The sequence below is a fragment of the Galleria mellonella genome, unplaced genomic scaffold (genome assembly GCF_026898425.1).
Source record: "Galleria mellonella isolate WM207_F2 unplaced genomic scaffold, CSIRO_AGI_GalMel_v1 utg103, whole genome shotgun sequence".
Lineage (NCBI taxonomy): Eukaryota > Metazoa > Arthropoda > Insecta > Lepidoptera > Pyralidae > Galleria > Galleria mellonella.
Window position 1 is genome coordinate 4,751,499 of NW_026441966.1, and position 22,154 is coordinate 4,773,652.

At 32.1% G+C, this 22,154-nt stretch overlaps 1 non-coding gene across 1 annotated transcript; it reads right to left on the bottom strand.

Moving 5' to 3' along the window:
- Nucleotides 1-3,303: 3,303 nt before the first annotated feature.
- Trnad-guc (transfer RNA aspartic acid (anticodon GUC)) lies at nt 3,304-3,375 on the bottom strand. The gene has a single exon. It is a non-coding gene; the product is annotated as a tRNA-Asp (tRNA).
- Nucleotides 3,376-22,154: the final 18,779 nt, after the last annotated feature.

Sequence of the window (22,154 nt, forward strand, 5' to 3'; positions counted from 1 at the left end):
ATTTAAAACATAAATCGAAAAATATCAAATCAATTTGAGCCTTTCATATAGTATGCGAGGCTCAAAATTGTTTGTCGTTTTTGAATTTAGAATTCACACAATTTCTGTACTAATTTATTCTATAACTAATTTTTTGATATCACTGATATGGCAACAAGTATATGGCCTACCAAACAGTTACAGTAGTCTATGAATGTCTGCAATGCCAGGGGCATAACGCGCGTGTAGTCGGCTCTGAAGAAACTTCTTTACACCATTTTTGAAGAACTCCATGCTGTAGTCTGAAGTATTTACTATATTATCTATGATTTTAACGTAATGTTAACGACTACGATCACCCTGTATAAATGATACGCACATTCAACGTATGAATTTGCATGAGAGAATATTATGTGTTTATATACGCTATAGATAGTGATTATATTTAGTGAAATTGACAATAGCGGTATCCGTAGTTTCTCGTAGTACGCTCTACTCAAAGCGCTTTGTATGGTAAATCAATTTTCTTTCTAATGCAAATGTTTAGACATGAGCCCTATTCATGTACTTGTATTGTGGCTTGAAATAATCCCTACATCGCTGGGAGACAAACTGTTTGTATAGAAAGAGACAGGTCTACTCAGCAACATATAAATATTTATTCACAAAAAATATAGAACAATGAATATGGAATAACAATCCATTTGATTCTAATTTATACGAGGATTTTTTTAATGGGTGAAAATGGAATAATATCCTCGCCTGCGCTTTCGGTATACACTGACAGGATACCAGTGAGAGGTGATAGATAAAGATGAAAGCAGGTCAGTTAGCCCATCGTGAAGAATTCCATGAGAATTAACCACGATGGTTTCTATGTGGAACCGCGTGGAGGTCGATCTGATAGGGTACATTGCTAGCAATGGAGCTGTTAGACTCCATTACTAACAATCCCTTTCATATATGAAGGTGGTTGATAATTAAACAGATAAGAAATACTTAATGGCACTGGAATCGAGACTTGTAGTTTTTGTTGATTATTTTGTAATTAAAGGTCATTTAAAGTAAAATTTCTAAATTGGCGAGTAGTTTTTATTATATTTATGTATGAATGTAACGTGACAGATATTATCTGTGATCGCGATCTGTTTCTGAATAAATTATAACTCGCCTAATCGCAATGTTTTTTGTTAGTATGTGTTTATTACAAAGTTGTATAATACAAGAGAATAAAACCTTGGCGAGTAGCTTTATTTATTTTAGAAATTTGGCTTCACATTATCTTTTATTACAAAATAATCAACAAAAACCACAAATCTCGATTCCAGTGCCATTTAATGTTTCATGTCCAATTGTCTAAAAAGTACAAAAAATACATTTAAATTTATAACTATCTCCTTTTATAAATTAGTGAAAACTGACCGTGAAACTTTACTTGTCGCATCTCTCTATAAAAATTTCAACGTTTCATATTATTATAAGTTTAAAATTGCAACGTCTTGTTAGTAGTCAAATAGCATAAGTTTGCTTATTTTCAACGAGAATGCAAACGGACTTTGCGGGAATACAAATCGCACATTCACCTGCTTGAAAGAGTAGGTATTTTATTATAACCTCTTTTCATCTAAATAAAATTGTTTGGTCTAGTGATTGCACTCCTGTGCTCTCATTCTAATGTCTAACTAAAAACAGAATTGTGAATTTCATTCGTCTATCTTTGCATGTTTCTTGCTAACTAGAGTGCAAAAAATACAGCTACAAAGATTAATTGCCAACTCACCTTTTTTTATTTATTTATTTTTTATTTTGGTACAAACAGTCATTAAAAAGATATAGTTAATTTTTTTGTTATATAAAAGTAGACAACGAGTACTGAAACATACAACAGTAGAAGTTTATGTAAATAGTTGACTAATTAAAATTTAATAATATAAGAATAACTAATAGACGGGATTTATATATATATATATAGTTATATATAATACTATTATTAGTATTATATAAAACTGTATAAAGCATGAAATAAAAATACTTTTTCTTTCTTATTTATCATTTTATCTTTGAATGCAACACGTGTATTATTGGGCAGATTTCGCAGAGATACGGTACAATATTACCTTATATAGCTTATCATATTTAAATAAATTTATATTTGATATAAACAAAATGTACGTATGATACGAGTTATTGAAGTTTCATTGAATTTAATTCAGACCTTTGGCACTCTTTTTTCCCTATAGGAATTGATGTAAAGATCAATTAAAACCCATGGATAAATATGATTGAGATTTACCTAATCGACTACGTTGGTGTTGCAGTATAACATTCTAGCTCACGGCGGTTCAATTCCCTTATAATAAAGATTTGTATTCGAAAGTCTGTTTGTATCAAACTAGATGTTTTTTACATATAATATACTAGCCTGATACTTCGTACGTGTAGTTTTCAGTAGCAGGAAATCAATAAAATATACCCTTACTAGATGGCATATCAAGGTAAAATATTTACCAATTTTTAGGTTAAACAATAATGAAAACGGTATTCAATTTGGTGTAGTAGTTTTTATGTGACGCCGGAACAAACACACAGACAAAATTTCTAAAAATTAACACTTACTGCTCGTACTAAAACCTCTTACATCAATTTTTCTTAAATACTTTCCATGAACAGACATTGTCCAGTAATTACCATCATTATTTTATTATATTATCACCATACTAAAGGGAGTCTTTATACAAAAGTCGTTTGCTTGGGTACCTCTGTTCCATTCGTGTTTTAACCGTAAAGCAATTGTGTTTGCATAGCTGTGTTTCGGTTTGAAGGGTGGGATATGGCGTGAATTTACAGGGTACAGACGAATAACACCTGAGTTCGAGAAGAACGAGTGAGAACGGCAACGCATGGGGGGTATCATGGGCGTAACAGTATACTCTGTTATGTCCATGGTATTGCTCATGTCTATAGGTGAGGGTTACCACTTTCCATCAGGTGGGCCGTCAGCTTGTTTGCCATTCTAAGTTGTATATAAAAAACCATATCAACCGTTTACTTGTATACTACTGAACATAGGCCTCGGCCTATTAGGGGATGTGCCACTAGTTGCCATGCTTGGCAGCCGGCCTGTTAACCGTAGTTAGACTTTGGTGGTGTTTTGAGAGGGACGCTGCTGCCCATCTCTCAAGGCAAAAAGAAGAGAAAGATAATGTATTTACAAAAATAAATATTTAGGTACTATTTAAAATTTCTATATATAAACTACTTTGTTAAGCTGATAAATATAATAAAATGCAATAATCACTAAAATGCGAAAACAAAAAAAGACATCTCCCCGACGGGGAATTGAACCCCGGTCTCCCGCGTGACAGGCGGGGATACTGACCACTATACTATCGAGGATAACGTTTCATTTGCTGAAATATATGTTTAGTACATTAATAATATACTTGTACAGTTTCGAGTTTGGTGTTCTTAGAAGAATAAGACCGATTTAGAGGAATAAAGGAAAAAGGTTTTTATATTTTTGTTTGTAATGGATAAACTAAACAAATAATTAACAGATTTTAAAAAAATATTCCACCTATTGAAAGCTAAATTATTAGCGGGTAATGTAGGCTGTATTTTTTTTCGAAAAATCATTCTAAACCAAAGCAGGTCACTGATCCTAATATCCCATTAATTACTAAATATTATCCCATTAAATTATTTAAATATTACTGTTCTATGGTTACATCATGAAGATCGCAGAAAACATTAGTGATGCACAAAGTGTACCTCGTTAAAATATAAGTAGGTATTAGTAGTCATTAGGGGTGGGTAATATACAGCAATATCTATATATTGCAGTTACAATATCTTATATCAATATAAAATATAAGATATGAATACAAAATAAAACAGGCAAATTAAGAAACTCCTTTGTTGAAGTTTCCGTTTAATATATAAGATAACCTCTAGATATTACTTTTTGCATTTGAAAGCAAAACTTTTTGCTAGCTATAAATCATAATTATAAAAATTACCTGGTGGGAGACAGCTACGAGTAAGTCTCTGATTAAAGATGCTTCGATAATTAGCTACTTTTAAAACTGCCTGCGAACAGGTGCTACCGGTGTTTGACGCTAATTAAATATATTTACTGAGAGCTTGCTCAGACCTACGTTGGAAATAAGGCAAGGACTAAGATTAATGGGAAAAAATGGATGTAACTTCAAGTAACTTAAGCAGCTGTAGTTTCATAGGGTTGTATAAATTTTTTGTTTGCTATACCATACCGGTAGTTAATTGTGCACTGCTGAATGGAGGCCTCTCTCTGTAGGGGGTGGGTTGCCATTAGTTGCCACATTTGACAGACAGGTTGGCAACTGCAGGCTTTAGAGATGTTTTAAGAGAGACGCTGCCAATCCCTCATCCTCCCTTAGTCGCCACTTACAAAACCTTCGGGGAACGAAGGGGTGGCCTATTCTATGCTGGGACTATACGGCGAACTTATATACATACTAATAATAAATATATAATATAATAATAATATATTTAATAAATATGTATGTCTATACATAGGCGACAGTTACCACTTTCCATCAGGTAGGCCGTCAGCTTGTTTGCTATTCTGCCAAAATATATATACACATACTCACGCACACAAATAGAAAACTGAACCCCTGTATCGCGAATTGTGGTGGATGTGTGGTGTGCTTCCACGCTGTCTTATACAAAGATTCGATAGTTTATGTACAAGTAAATCGCTCCGCTACGTCCGCGTTGCTGCACCGTAGTATATTAAGTATCTAATAACAAAGAAACCTTATTGTTTTTCAATATCCAAAATTGTATTCAAATCGTTCATAATTTACCATTCATAGCCATAAAGAGGGGTAATATGAAGGCCCAAAATACAAATGCAGTAGCTAAGAACTCGGTGGATGTATAAAGTAGTTCCACTTGCTATTTTCAAAGGCTAGGGTGTGAATAAATATTATATAATATCTACACACCTCGGAGCGTTTACAGGGGGCTTCTAAATATATGCGCATGCATTGTGTACACGTGCGTGAATGTTTTGTTTGTATAATATACGAGAAGGGATATCTGTGAGACGGTATTTTTCTCCTTACTTGAGATATGTATTTACTTATCTCGTAACTATATCTATAGGAACCTATCATTGGACAAACGACATGATGGACTACAAAACATATTATATGGATACAACAATTATTACAACATGTAACGGTATTCACGACTGTAATATCTCATGGAGTAAACAGATTTGTCGATGAAAGTTGCAAGTATAGGGTCTGATAATATACTTAGTAATTTGCTTGATTGTTAAATGTAGATTCTAGTTGGTTCTACAGTTAGTTAGTTAGTTAGTTAGTTAGTTCTACAATGTTAAGGTTATTTTATTTATTTATTTTAAGGGAAAATTTATAAATCAATAGGGAAATTTGCCTGTACGTTTGTGCACGCTAATCTCAAAAATGGCTTAACCGATTTAAATACAGTTTATATGAATCCATTACGGTTTACTCTACTTAAGATACAGTGTTTGTTTTATTTTAATCGGTTCATAAATATAAAAGTTATATCAATCTAAAGAATCACATATAAAATGTTATAAAATAACCGGTCAGTGGAATTACAATATTTTATATTTGATATATTTTTGAGAGCTCTAATTCTAACAGTAACTTTGACATTTGACATTATTGTTATTATATCAGCCGTTAAACGTCCACTGCTGAACATATGCCTTCCTCATAAGGGGGTTTTGCTAGTACACGTAGTTGCAACACTTAGCAGTTCGGTTAGCAACCGCAGTTAGACTTTAGTGATGTTTTAAGAGGGACGCTGCTGCCATCTCTCGACTATTAAGTTCCCTTAGTCGTCTACGATACACACGGGAAAGAAAGGGTTGCTTATTCTATGCCGGGACCACATGGCACTTTATATGTCAAGTATTAATAAAAAAATATTATTTTGATAATTTATATAGATTTAAACTCTAGAAATTTGAATTCATTGGTTAGTTAAAATTTTAACATATTATCTATATTATATGCAATGGAAACAATGACAAATACCTCTGACTACTCCATTAGGAATTATAGTTGTGAGCATATTTATTTTTACTTTATAAACACCGGAAAGGTCCCCTTCGGGACATTTGTTCTGTTTGCATTTGTACCGCTTTTATTTTTAAATAAACAGATAAGAAAGGTGACGTTTATTTTGATTTTCTCTTTCGAATATTTTATCGGAGCCTTGAACACTTTTTCTCAAATACTTTCAATGTTAGGGACATTGAATACGGATATTTTGTTAAAAAGAGTTTTTTAAAAGTAATTCTAAATTGTAAATTATTGGTAAAGTTTTTTTCGATCACTTCCATTGATTATTTATTGGTGTTTTACTTTGGGAACACCAAAGGTTATCTTGAAAACATTGCTTTTAATAGTAACTAGTTATTTCCCGTGGATTTGATCAGGTGTATTTGTATTAAAAGTATGACGTATATCTCAACACACTGTGTACCAAATGTTATTCAAAATGGTTCAATTGTTTAAGTGTAATTAGGTAACAAACATCCAAACATTTTTATCAGTTGTTATATTTGTAACTTTGTATATATTTATATCAGTAGATAGAATAAAAGACTATGCAATAAAAGTAACAGATTTCGCAAATAATTATGGAAATAAAAAGTAGCCTATCTCCTTTACCATCTTAACTATTATACTACTATATACCCAATTTCATAGAAATTGAATGAGCCGTTAAAATGCCATGAGGCAACAAACAAACACACTACCACATTTTATAATTATTAGTAAGGATTGTTAACAAAATCAAACAATGTTTAACTACGACATACTAATAATATTTTTAAGAACAATAAATGATTATTTTGTATCTTCCTCGTTTCTTTCTGATAGAACAAACGACCTGTTGCAATTAAAAAAAAAACAAACAATTTATTGTGAATATAAGGGCACAGGCAAAAATTCAACAACATGAAATCTTTATTATATGTACCTACTTTATATAAACTAGCAGAGGCAGCATTAGCCTACTTGACACTTTAGGCAAATTTTGTGTACAATATCGAAAAAGGTCATCAAATGAACCGATTGGATTGATTTACTTATTGAACAGTTTCTCACAGATCCACCGTTCAGGTAAAAGTATCAACTGTCTGAACGCCTCCTGGCCGATGTTTTTCCACCAATTTTAAAACGAAAGAGGTTTCAAATTCGTCTGCATTTTTGTGCGTATATTTATGTACGTTTATTAAGTACATTAGTAGTTAGTGTAGTGTGTTTCTGTAATGTAAATGTATCCATGCGTGCGCACGAGTGCGTGCGCGTGGGCGTGCATATGTTTGCGTATGCATAAATTAATAATAAATTTTAAATATCGACATAAATTATACAAAAACAACAACTTATAAAAATAGATAAAATAAGAAGTGTTTTTATTTAAAGTTCTTTGTTTCTAGGTTCTCGCTGTTTACCTCGTATAGAACTTAACGTTAAGATAAACGAAAAGGTTTTGTTCTAAGATGGCATTTTAGGTTCGCCTATAGGCATCGCTTTATACCTAAATTTCGACCTCAATTTGTAATACCCAGACATATGCTGACATTGCATTAATATAGGCCAGTGCTGACCCTACAGACATAAGGGTAAGCAAGTAAATCATTTTTATCCTCACTTATATTCCAAAACTAGTATTTTTATGAATGATATATGTTTAGGATTCTCAGATATTTCCATTGTAACTTTATAAGATTTTTTGTTTATTATATAATTACCATATCGGGATATTATTTTTTAAATCCTATTAATATAATAAATGCGGAAATTTATAACGATGAATGGATAGATGGATGGATGTTTCTTACTTTTTTACGCATAAACTACAGAACGGATTTGAATAATTGAATTTGGTATACAGGTAGTTTATATCCTAACTGAGCACATAGGATACTTCATGTTTATTATTTACGTAGGTGAAGCCACGGGATACAGCTACAGTGAAAATAAAGTGATTCGAATATTATTTCTAATAACAGTACAATAGCATCGTGTGTTCTGTAATTTTCACGGTGTCATTCATCTCTATAAGCAACGATTGTCATTTGTTATCAGATAACAATGAAAGAATCGGTGCCACGTTGTATTCTTATTTTCTCACCACATGATATAGGTATATCACCATCATATCAGCTGTTATCTGACTACTTCTGAACACAGGCATTCCCCATAGTCTGTCGTAAGAAACAGTCCCGAGCCACCTGCATCCTTAGACTTCTTGCTTCTTAATGCATTTGAGGTCATCACTTCACCTAGTGGAGAATCGTTTTATACTGCATTTGAGTCGCCACTCAAGAGCCTTTCTTCCCCATTGGTTGCCATCTGCTGTTTATAGTTGAATCAATCATCAGTTTGTTCGCATTTTCAGTAAGTTTTATTAAAGCAAACAAAAATTAATTCTTTAAAACCTAATGTGGGATAACGTTACGTTAACAATGGAACATTCTAAAATAGATTATTATAGAGTATCCGATTCAATGTTACAATTTCGGACTCTCCAAATTGGATAGCTCTGTGGATTAATATTTAATTTAAGCTTTGATTTCGAAGAACTACTTAGTAAAACTCCATTGAAACGAAGTTATTAATAAAATCGGTTAGAGATCAACTTCAACTTTTATATGTAATTTTTTTGGTTTATATGAATACATGCCTACGTGACAGGAAGTCTTTTTTTATAGAACTTAACGGTAAACAGGCTGACCCTCTACCTGATGGAAAGTAACTTAGTGTTTCTAGACATTAACAACACCATAAACGCCATAGAATACGAGTACACTGGGGTCGATTCTGAGGTGCTCTTTCTCTAAACCTATGTTGAAAATTAAAATTTCAATTTGATATCACAGCGAAATCTCTATTTCAAGAACTAATATCAACTAAAATTCTAATAGATTTAAGTCAATTTTATTTTATTTTATAATAGTTGCAATTTTTCCAAATTATTTAATTAAAGTATTATCATCATCATAGCAGCCATTAGCTGTCCACTATTGAATTAAACATAATCCCACCTCTAAGGGGAGTTATGCCAGTAGTTGGCACACTTGGCAGGCGGGTTAGCAACCGCAGTTAGGCTTTTGAGATGTTTTAAGAGGGACGCTGCTGTCCATCCTTCGCCCTCCCTTAGTCGCCTCTTATGACAGCCACGGGAATGGAGAAAAGAAATTAAAGAATATTAAGATATAATAGACTAAGCCCATCGTGGTAAATCCATCTTGAATTCAACACGATAGTTTCTAGGGGGTGGAGGGGGGGGGCATGTGGACACTGACCTGAGGTATATTACTAGGACTGGTAGTCCATATTACTGACAATCCGTCCCCCCATATAATAGGTTAAGGGATAGGTTTAGAGGGAGGTGCCAGTAGGTGTCACGCTTGGTATGCGGGTTGACAACCGCAGTTAGATATTGGAGATGCTTTAAGAGTGATGCTACTGCCTATCCCTCGACCATTAAGTTATTTTAGTCATGTCTTATGGTAATGAATAGAAAAGAAGTGATGGCCTATTCCATGCATGGACCACATGGCCAATGAAGTTATATAAATAAACAATATTATTGTTATTTTTAATATCGCTAATATATATAATAATAATGAATTTGTCTGTTAATATACTAAACAATTTATTATGATATAGTACAAAGTGAATTCTGTATGTCACTGCCAAATATTTATTTTAATGTACTACGTTATGGGTTCCGCAAGCATTTTATTGCGCTACTTGTGTACACTTCAAACACACCCTAAGATTCAAACTCATTGCTATCTCACTTGAGATCACGTGTTGTTAAATCGATTTAACATTCACACCGAAGTTTACTGAATCTAGGCAAACACCAACTTATAAATTTTTTATTTATTTTTTATTGCCTATGTTAAAAAAAATTGTTGGTACAAAAGGTGGACCTAATGCTATATAACATTCCCTCCCAGTCAACTTTTGGGAAAACAGAAATTTAATTATGCAGTAAAAAATTGAAAATTGTTACAGTATTTTAATTATTATTATTATTTTAGCTATTTATAGTTACAGACGTATTCATATTGACTGAACAAATGATTACGTAATTACGGAGTATTTTATTCAGTTTATCTATTTATTTATTTTGATATTTTTCTGTTTCGGCTAGATATACTTTAATGTTTAGAACTAGGCGAAACAGTATACTTTGTTATGTCCATGGTTTTTCTATAGGAGTTACCACTTTCCATCAGGTGGGCCGTCAGCTTGTTTGCCATACGTATTTCTATTAGAACAAATTAGTTTGGACTAGGCTATACTTGTTAATCCTATCGTATAAAGGAAGAACTAGTTTAGCCTAGGCAAAACTAGTTTGTCCTGAAATCAGGTTTGGCCGGTAACATATAAATATATATTTAGGGATATCTGAATATTTTTTAATATTACTGATTGATTAAAATTCGCTCTGGAAATAAAATTCAATAATGGGAAAAAATTGGAATTTTGATGACAAAAATATATTTGAATATATCAGAAGTTATATGTGAAGTAGGTGCTAAATTTTTTGTGGAAATTTATGTGCAACTTATTTTATTATTCACGTTTTATCTTGCTATAATATATAAGATGGTAAAGTGTGAGTTTTATTCCAGTAGTAGCCGAGTTATTGGACGCGGCAAGTACTCTCTGCACCGCAATCACAGTCTATTGTCGCCTGCCAGTTTTAATAATACGTTATACAGCTGGTCTGGGACTCTGGGCTTGCTTCCTTCTCTTATGATATGAATATAATACCAATTGGGTGTCTATATTACTATACTTTGAACAAATAAATAGCATCCACGCCAAGGATATTTTTTAATGTATGATAATGGAATAGTAACCGCGCTGGCGTTAACGGTATACGTTGGCGGGGCACCAGTGAGGGATAATAAGTAAGAATGAAAAGGTAGGTCAGTTAGCCCATAGTGATGATTATACTTGACATTCAAGACGATGGTTTCCATGGAACTGGTAGTTCATATTACTAACGATCCCTCCTCTCCTCTCCTCACCAAAAATATAAGCCGTCACTACTCAGATGACTTTAGCTTATTAACCATGTTTACCGTCATCGAAAAATCAAATCAAATTAACACAACACTTTTAATGTTCCAATTTTTTATATTAAATGTAGGTACGAAATAGACATTTGGGATTTACGAGAGTCGAACCAGATAAGCGCCCAAGTCCATTTATTTAAAATTATAATAAAACATTGTGTTGCTGTGTACATATCCAATTCTTGCTGATTTTTGTTCCTATTTTATATTGTTTTTTTTTACCGACTTCAAAAAGAATGAGGTTCTATGTTCGACTGTATATATTTTTTATTGTTATGCTAGAGATGTAAATAAATCATTTATTTATCTATCTATATTCATAATCAATCAGGTCTACGGAATGGATCCCGTCGATCCAGGGACCCGTTGCAATCATAGGCTTATGGGTATCCTTCTCCATACCAAATGTCATAACGATAAGTTGAGCCGTTAAGGCGGCAAGATTTGTTTGTTTGTTATCAAACAAACAAATAAAATACTATCACATTTATAAAAGCATAAACAATAAGTTCAAAGCAAACGGCCTCAATATTCAATATGCATGCACTCGTTACAGAACTTGTTCGTTGTGAGTAAATGTGTTGTTCAAATATAAACAGTAAACAACATGCCCGATGTGTTCCCGATTCTTTGGCTTTGATTCTTGAAAGGAGGTGTTTCTCAATTCGACTGTACTTTTTGTGTGTACATTACGCAAACTCTGAAATAATATTAATTGTTCTTTTTGCGATTGATACGGATTACTTTCGTATAGGTATTTTTTTTTTATAAATGAATATAATACAGCTTGTATAAATTGAGAATCCGAGCGGTATTAATTTAATATATTTCACAATAATGGACACAATTATTTACTATTTATTAATTAATTATTACGTCTGACTAAAGATATGCTCAAAATATTTATTTATTATTCTGTTAGTGAGCTAATTAAGTAACGATCTTAGAAAACAACCCTCTTCAAAATCGGTTATAAAAAAGTTAAATCCGTTTACATGGTGCGTAAACAGAAGTAAAAGTTTTAAAACACAACAAGTATGAAAAAAGGTAGATACTTTATAAAAATTCACTTGGAAACGTAACTGAGCTGGCGGTGCGGCCGTCGCATAGTTTCCGAGTAAAATATGCAGAAATAATAAAAAATAAAGTGTATAAAAATATACGAAACGTTCAAACTTTGTTCACGAGGCCTCTCCTTTGTCTTTATTAAATTATTTATTATCATTGTAACTTTCCATGTAATGATGGAATAAGAATTTCTATAGTCCGTTTCAATAGAATGTAATGAAAATATAAACAAATTAATTAACCATAAAATCATTTACTAATAATAGTAGAAATAAAAAAAAATACCATTTAAGACTTTATAAAAATCCTTCTTCTTTAGCAAGAAATTTTTTTTTATGTTTGATTTAAAGTAGTATTTTATAAATCTAAGCTTCAAGTTCCATGCCTTAGTTACAGTAGGCACTTAGTTGCAGTTTGAGACTGCGTTAGTGGCCTGTTAGCTTAATGCAGAATCTACGTGCACAGAATGCATTACGTGTGGGCTTTTTGAGAACTGTTGAAATGCTAGTTTATTCGGAACTTGTTTGTGAAGCTTGTAACACTTTTAATTCATTTGTTAACGGGTTATGCCACATTCAGTCCACCATGTGTCGATTATTCGATGAATCCTTCAACTAGTTTTTATATCTCATCATTTATTGTTACTAAATATACCAATTTTTAATTTAGTTTTTATTTATATAAAACTATTTAGAATATTTTTTATTTTTATAATTTATTTATTACAGTACCTTATGTATAGTCTGACAAAGCAGTGGCATTAGATCGAGTAAGAAAATATTTCAGACGTGATAAAAAGGTAAATTAAAAAAAGACATTGTAATAGTTACTTACTGAGGATTTATTTTGTACTCAATGATGACAGACTTTAATGATTTAATGATTCCTTTTTTGACATCCTGAAGATATTTATAATATAAGTAAAAATATGCATTAAAAAAAATATAGTGTGGTGACAAAATAAAAGGTCCCGGCCACAGGCCACTTCTTCTCTCTTTCGTAAGAGGCGACTAAGGGAGATCATGGGATGGACAGCAGCGTCTTCCTTAAAACCTCTCCAAAGTACAAGTCCAAAGTTCAAAACTACGGGTCAAATCTCCCCTAGGGGAAGGGTTATGTTCAGCAGTAGACAGAAGAAGGCTGATATGATGATGATCCAGTTAAAGTAGATTATTGAATGCATAAGAGATTTGACATAACAATAATGAGGGATTCGAGCCATCGGCCATACGCTAACGGATTTACAACAAAGCTTGAATGAAATCCACTGTTTGCGTTAATTAAAATCAAAGTTGCTGTAATAATGAATTCACAGAGATTCGCCGCGCTTACTTTTTGTTAAGGTCTACATATAATGAAGTAGTTATAAATAAATAATTGTGCTTAAAAGAATAGTATTTTCAAAAGGGAACTAACGCACTGATGTATGACGAAATGGTTTCTAGACGCATTATATTGGAAATATGTAATTTTTTTTAATGGATGATAATAAAATGGTAACCTGGCCTGCGCGATATACGTTGGCGGGGCACCAGTGAAGGATGATTGGTGGGGATGAAAAAGCAGATAAGTCAGCCCACAGCGACGAATTCAATGATAAATTTGTCGCGATAGTTTCAAGGTGGAACCGCGTGGAAGTCGACCTGATAGGGTATATAGCAATGGGAATTAACTATAATACTTCCTAATATTAACCTATTCCCCGGAAATATGAATTTGGATTTAGAACATGGAGTTATGTATCTAATAGTAGAATTTGTGGTATCAGCACAAAATCCATATGGTATCAGCACAAAATCAGTATGGTATTAGCACAAAATCCATATGGTATCAGCACAAAATCAGTATGGTATCAGCACAAAATCCATATGGTATTAGCATCACTTTCCTGTTTGTAAAAAAAAAATATAATTTAATAACAACAGTTTTTGTCAAATTTTAAATCTGATGAAAAAATAAATAAAATCTAAATCCAAGAAATCACTAATATTGTTAGATATAATTTAACAAATTTTTGAATACATAAAAACAAATAAAAAAACATAAAAAGACATAATTTTACTTATAATATAACAAAAATAATAAATATAAATATAATAGTTACAAAAGGAAGCCTTATAACTAAGCAAACTTATTTCGTCATTATTTTTAACAAAGTTCAAAATTGACGAAGCCGTCTATTAACTATTTAAATCGAGTTTTATTTACTATATAATATACTTCCATTGATAAATAGATATGAAATAAGAAATATTACAAGAAATTCATACACATTCAGTTTAATACATTCGGTATTAAACCTTTAATACCCCATTCGGTGAGGTTTACAAATAAATTGCTGAAATGATGATGGCGATGCTGCAGCGAGTAATCAACTCCCATCTCACTCAATATTCTGCTCCAATTTCTAGGTCGTTAATGTGAAACACATTATGAATTCGGAACTGGGCCGGTAAATTCCACGATTAATACTTGGAACATTTACAGAATATCTAATCCAAATTCCATCAAAATATGATGCACTAGCTTTTCACGCTTTACTATCTCTGCATGGATTCCAGAAGTAAGGAAAACATTGAAGAGAGCACGTTTCGATGGCGTTAAAATCTTATATCTGATTTTAAATTAGATCTTCAGAAACATAACTGTGAAGATCACACCTAATCATAATAAACAAACGGACAGACATCTTCGACAAATCTAAACTGATTCTGATTGTTATTACCGTGTCGGTTCTGCATAAATTTTGTCACGGTCAAAATTATTATTATAACATATTTTTAATGAACATCAATAAATATATTTCTTATTTTACTAATAATAAAGTCTTATTCTGACATAATCAGTTTTTTTCGTTATATTTTTTTTTATTTTTAATTAATTATAACCAATATCATCATCTTCCCACCCTTATCCCAATTATAATTTAGGGTCGGCGTAATATGTTTTTAACCAAATCACAAAAAAAGGTTTGGCTTATAGTTTTACGACCGGCCGCCTGTCTGACGTCAATCCTTTTTGGGAATGCATTTGTTGGTCGTTTCCGCCACCTACGGTATGGAGGAAAGAATTGAGGAAAAAAGGAAGGGAACCTTGGAAATGCATAAAGGAAATTGATAAATAAGACGAATAAGCGACTTATGTGGGAAAGGAAAAGGAGGGAACACTACAGTTGCGGAAAGGAGTGGGACACTGCAGCAGCTTTGAAGGCCGGAGTCGCATACCCGTTATTCTAGAATCGGACAGATTTCTAGAGAAAGACACTCTTGACGCTATTATTTTATTATAATTACAATATAACCAATATGTTGCATTGAATATTTACATTTAAATATAGTTATGATGGATGTAAAAGCAGTATGATAGTAAACAGTGGAAACATTAGCAGATTGTCCGATTGTAACTGTATATGTGGTTTGCTGGTGCTTACACAAACGTTATTACAATTGAATTGTTTGAGGCACGCTCATTACAAACAGAATCAGTATTCGGTAAATAAAGCAGAGCAGATAAATAAAATAGCTCGAACATGTAGAGGTATGTGTATAAACAATGTATTTGCTTTATTAGGTAAGTAAGTGTCTATGAAAAACAAATTTATTAATATTATAATATTTAAAATATGAAAATTTATTCCGTTTTTTAAATTGTCACGTCAGCACCTTAACGGTTTAACTAATTTTCAATAATATAGACATACATATATACAATTTAGGATGGATATTGGTCGCTTTTTTCACGGTTACGCAGACGAAGTCGCAAGCAGTGCTAGTCAATTATTATATAACTCTAGAGAGGTATAGTAAGCTTTCAAATAAGGCCGTATATGTTAACTTAACGAAGAGAATCAATCACCTTCTCAGGATCGTAGCTTGAAGAATTAGATTCCAAACTGTAGTGTCAGCAAGCAGTGGGCAATCTTGTTAATAAGATAAAAGAAGAACTTGAATAGTAACACAGGATTTCTACATTTTATCCCCGAAGCATCCTTTTTAAGATATTCTTGTGTTGGTCCTATATTAATTTTGTTATTCTGTTTTTTTTTTTTTAAATGATATTATTAATTATTACGCTTATTGATAATAATCTTAATTTCATCGCAATGGAATCCACACAATTCACGTGATTTTTAATCGACTGATAGGAATTAGCGGTGAACTTTAAACTAAAAGGGCAAGAATAAAACATCATGGACAGGTCGCAGTGTCAAGTTTCAGTGTCTGCCTGAAAAAGCTTGTCTCACAATAAAAATAATATTAAATCATGATTAAAAGTAATGCACGGATTTGCAAAAAAATTTGTTCACAGGTAGTTAATATTCTAACTTAACATACCTAAATATGAAAATAAATAAATCATCATCTTCCTACCCTTATCCCAATCATTTGGGGTCGGCGTAATATGATTTTATCCATATTACAAAAATATTTGGCTTTTAGTTTTACGACCGGCCACCTGCTTGACTTCAACCCTCTTTGGGAATTACGAAAATAAATAAATAAATAAAAAAAACATACCGCGGGAAATAACTAGTAAACTATACATTGTGAAATACGGTGTACAAAATAATAAAAGTTTGTATTACTTAGACTAAAGCGAAGGTTTCCGCATCCGGTTTCTACAATACATTCAGTAAATTTTCATTTCTTTTATCGCACAAATTTTGTTAGGATATATCCGTAAAATTCGATACTACTATTTGTGTTTCGGTCCCGGAATTGATATTCTAGATCTATAGGGTCTCAATGCGCTTAAATTGGTAAAGCGATTGTGGTTGATTCATCGGGGGATCCGAGAGCTGCGAGTGTTCCTCGCTCAACTTAGTATAACGCAGTTACATTGTGAGCTATAGATCAGTATTCATTTCCATGGTACTATCATACTAGGTGTTATAATCATAATTGAAACAGGCATTTTTTTTTACTGTAAACCAAAGTCTTGACAGAACTATATCTTCCTTTTTGTAAAAATGCTGCATCATAATTATAGCTCTCATTTATTAAGGATAATTTATCATCATCATCATCATTATATCAGTCTTTAACTGCTCATTGTCGGACATAAGCCTTCCCTTTTTGCTAGTAGTTGGTAACCGCAGTTAGGCTTTAGAGATATTTTAATTGGAACGTCTGTCCATTCCTCGCCTTTCCTTACGACACTCGCGGGAAAGGAAGGGGTGGCCTATTCTATCGTAGAACCACACATCGAATAAAGATAATTATGGGCTATCAAAGTTTCTTAACAACTAATCTATTAAATGTAAAAATATTTTTTATTTATTCCGACTGACAATTTCAGATATTATTGGATTTAAAAAACTTCTACTTCTTCCATTTTATTATACTAGTATACGTTATTAATTCATTGATAATACTAGTGTTTGATAGCAGGTATCTACTTAATTGCAATAAAACACTTGTACGGTGAATGCATTATTTGCACCTGTCATGTTGAGTTACAAAGTGCATAATAAACTTTGCCACAAGAGGCGAGAAACTTCTATAGAATTATAGTTCTGAGGAATTGAATTATCTGTACTAAGGTTGAGGTAGACATAGACAATGCAGGCAAAGGCTCATTGTCTCTCGATTTTTGTTTAATGAAATTATGCTAACAGCATTGAAAAGTATTCAGCATGAAATAATTCTTGCATTGCTTTACTGGGAGAAAAATTTTCTCGTATTTACCCTTTTTTGTCCAGTCTCACTATCCAACAAAGGTAGCTTCAAGCAGCTTAATTGATTTATGCATTATTTGAGGCTTTTTCTACAAGCTGTAATAGATACGTGCTTGACCCAAGTCACTTGATAGTTTATGGAGTCCATTATAATTCGCGGCAATGAAAATATATCAATTCAATATGCAGACAAAAGTATATCCTGTTTCGTTGAACACAAAGATGTAAAATTGTTTCTCGTCTATAAAAACTGGGCCCTGTAATAAAACCTACGAATTTAGTGCTACGATCTGGAAGAAAATTTTCTTTTGCGCATCAACGAAAGCCAATATTTGAATCAGGTCCCGAACATGTAATAAATGTTTTGTAGTATGTATAAAAGCTTAAGACAACGCTTACAAAGAGACAAAGAGGTCCGGTACAATAGGGAAAATCCCTTGAACATAGATTTGGGTCGTTTTATGAGGGCTCGACTTGACACTGTACATGGCATGCCGTGTGACCGTCTGATTGTAAAGAAAAAAATCCGATTTGTAGCAAATCATAAAGGAATTTTTAAGGAAAACACGCGTGGACGTTTTTCAAAGCGAAGATTGTATTCATACGTTAATTGTACAAAGAAAGATTGTTCGTCTGAGAGATTTGAGTGTATTCATTCGTGCTTGTTACGTATTTCGTATAAAAACTTTTTATTTCTGATCTGTGGTGTGATTCTGTATACAAAATTAGTAGTGTATCAGCCACAGAATACATTCAGAAGAAAAGCTTTTTATATATGCCAAAATATGTGTAAGGGTTATCACAAGAGAGTTAAATACATTTAATTTTTTTTTATTATAACCCAATTATATAGCCTACTTTTTGAACCATCGAGTGTCAAAAATGATATATTGAAAAACAGACAATTTTAGTAGCTTTTTTATATTAAATTCACTTATAATATATTATTACTTATAATAGCTTGATCACATATCTACTAAAGCATATGTTTATACTCAATCTCGCAGTATTCATAGTAGTATGTTTATTATTAAAACGTGCTTACATAGCTGAACAGATTTGAATGAAATTTGTTTATATCCCAACTTAATATATAAGACACTTTTATACCAACAAAGGTACGGAAAATAACTTATTTAATAACTAACTAAAGTAAGTAAAAGCATTATTACACTTACGATCTAGCGATTTTCACATCATTTTATTTATAATGATTGCGAATGCGATTACTGTACAATAAAAATATTTGTATTTACGTGTATCTGTTTAGTCTAATATATATAGTAGGGGGGAAGGGATTGTTAGTAATAGTGCTAGCAATATGGGGATCCTGATGAATTCATCATGATGGGCTAACTGGCCTGCTTTCATTCTAGCAATATCAAGCGCAGTCGGGGTTACCATTTTTACCCATATATATATATATATATATATATATATATATATATATATATATATATATATATATATATATATATATATATATATATATATATATATATATATAATTAAGTTTGGCCAATTTAGGTCTATTTTAGCCAACTTGAGACAAACTTCAGTTCAATACTTATAAAACTTTCTTTATTAGTATACACAAACATTTATACAAACTAGACTACAATATAAAATTAGACTACAAACACTTTTATAGAAATCGACTCCAGTCGAAAAGTCGATACAAACAGTTGCTGCATTTCAATTGGCAATTTGTCAACATTAGCTTTATTGCGGTATTAACAAATAAATCACCGCAATCACGTCTTGTTTGCGGTGTTAATTAACAGAGTAATGTTGACTGTAGTTAGTTATTTCGACAGTTGTATAACTAATGGGTTTTATTTGACCGAATACATGCAACGAATAATAAATTGACAGTTATTAATTGTTCTTTTATTTACAAATGCCTTTTGGGAGGTATTACTTTTTTTATTTTTATTTTATAACTAGCAGCAGCGGTGCAATTGGTTTCCACGTAGATTAGAACTGGAATAATATTTTTAATCTTCTTGATAGATTCTATTGGCAGGTTATGATCATTGGTAAAATATTTCCCATAAAAATAATTCGTTGTTGCTATTGGTTTTGATTTTTGATTTTTTTTTATTGTTCCATTTTATTTTAATTGCCTAAAAAATTTCTCATTAACTGTTGTATTACATTCTGATTTATATTAAGCGTTTTTCGTAAAACATTTAGTTATTGATACTGATATTTTATACTAGCTTTTGTCTACAACTTTGTTTGCGTGACCTGGATATGTTCAAATTTCATAGTAATTGTTTAAGCCGTTAAAGCGCTAAAATGTTTCAAACATACTTTTATATTTATAATATTAGTAAGGATACCAAAAAATAAAAAATAAAAATTATAGATTTTTTAAATAACTTTTAAGTTAACACTTCTGATAATATTTAAAAAAAAAATATCGACTTCAGTGGTGACAAAATTAATAAAGTATAACCACAGGAGTAAACTGTTTCGATTGCAAAAATATTAAACTATCATTTAGGATTTATTCAAAACCACATGAATAAAAAAGTAAATAATTGCAATAAAAAAATATCCATCAAACAAGGATGAAAACAGTGACAAAACAAATTCAAGTGACTTCATACATCTATCGTGACGCAACAAAAACAAACGGTTAAATCGTAATTTTAATAAAATACCCCTTTACAGGCGTTAACAAAATAAATTATACTAAGTTACAATCCGGGTGAAGTTAAATAAACATGAAGACCGACATTTAAATGGTAATAAAATAACGTTTTCATTATTTACGCCGGCATCATTTTTCTTTGATCCCACACAAAGGCTCGTAAATTGGGACGTGTGAAAAGCTGCTCTTATAAAAATAACGCACTGGCCCAAACAAGGATCCACTAATGTGCAACCCGTCCCAATAAAAGATGTAAGCAGGAACTTATTTTAACTAGGGATATTTTGCCAGTGTTTTTATTAATACTCGACAGTGAGAGGGTTAGCTTTTATTCTTTACGTTGGTCGTTAAAAATAGATCCTTTTATCTTTTTCCCTGTCTTCATACGTAGAAGATATTCTCTTTAAACGCCTAGCACACATTTTTTTTATCAAACTCGAACAAATGTACAATCGAGGTAAATAAATAAATGTAAAAAAAATAAATTCAACAATCCATCCGCAAGATACTTTTCAATTAAAGATGGATTAATTTACGCTCCTTTCCTCTGTATTTGTTAAGTACTATACCGTAAAGGGCTTGTTTTCAAATAAATAAAGGGTCTGGTTACACGTGCTCTACCCTCGTTCTGCTCCTCAAAACACATATTGTTTGAACAGGATTTCTAAAATTAATCTCCACTCGTACTAGCTATCTATCTTCAAGACACGATGGATGCAAGAAATAAAAATAAATCCAAAGGAAAGGATAGAATTTAAGATAACAACTTATACACGGATCGTTTCATGTTCCTTTTATTACATCTCATCTCATCCTATTACGTTTAATATTCTTTATTCGTTCCAAACTGTATTTTACAACCGATAAGTATTCCTTACTCACTATAAAGGAATATTATTTGTCACATCCTGTTATATAAGGAATGTTTAGGTAATTAATTTACTCTTGCCATTTTTTTTTACTATTTTATGAGTAAAAATCTTATTGATTTAATAAAGGGAGACTTAATACAAAAGTCGTTTGCTGGATACCTCTGTATCATTTGTCTCTCTGCCATCAAGCAGCTGCGCTTGCATAACTACGTTCCCGTTTGATGAATGGGATCATCGTCATCATCATATCAGCTGTTTACTATCCACTGCTGAACATAGACCTCCACCTATTAAGCAACTTTACCAATAGTTGCCACGTTTAGCTGGCGGATTGACAACTGCAGTTAGATTTTGGTGATGTTTTAATGCTGCCCATTCCTCGACCATTAAGTTTCCTTAGTCACTACTTACGACACCTATGGGAAGGGAAGGGGTGACCCATTCTATGCTGGGCCACCCCTTCCCACACGGCCCACACGGCCATGGATGGAATATAATATTGAAATTAGAGGGTGTGGAGATATCGTATAGTTCTCAGGAATGGCAATGAATTTATTTATTTAAGAATTAATTTCCCACTTCACTGCATATGAGCTGTACGGACGTCATAGTTTGTAATTACACGGACATAATAATTTTGTAATGCTATTTATGTCTTTAGACCACAGTTACTATTTTCCAGGAATCAAACCATAGAGTAGATTAACTCGATAAAAATAGTTTGGATTACGAAACACA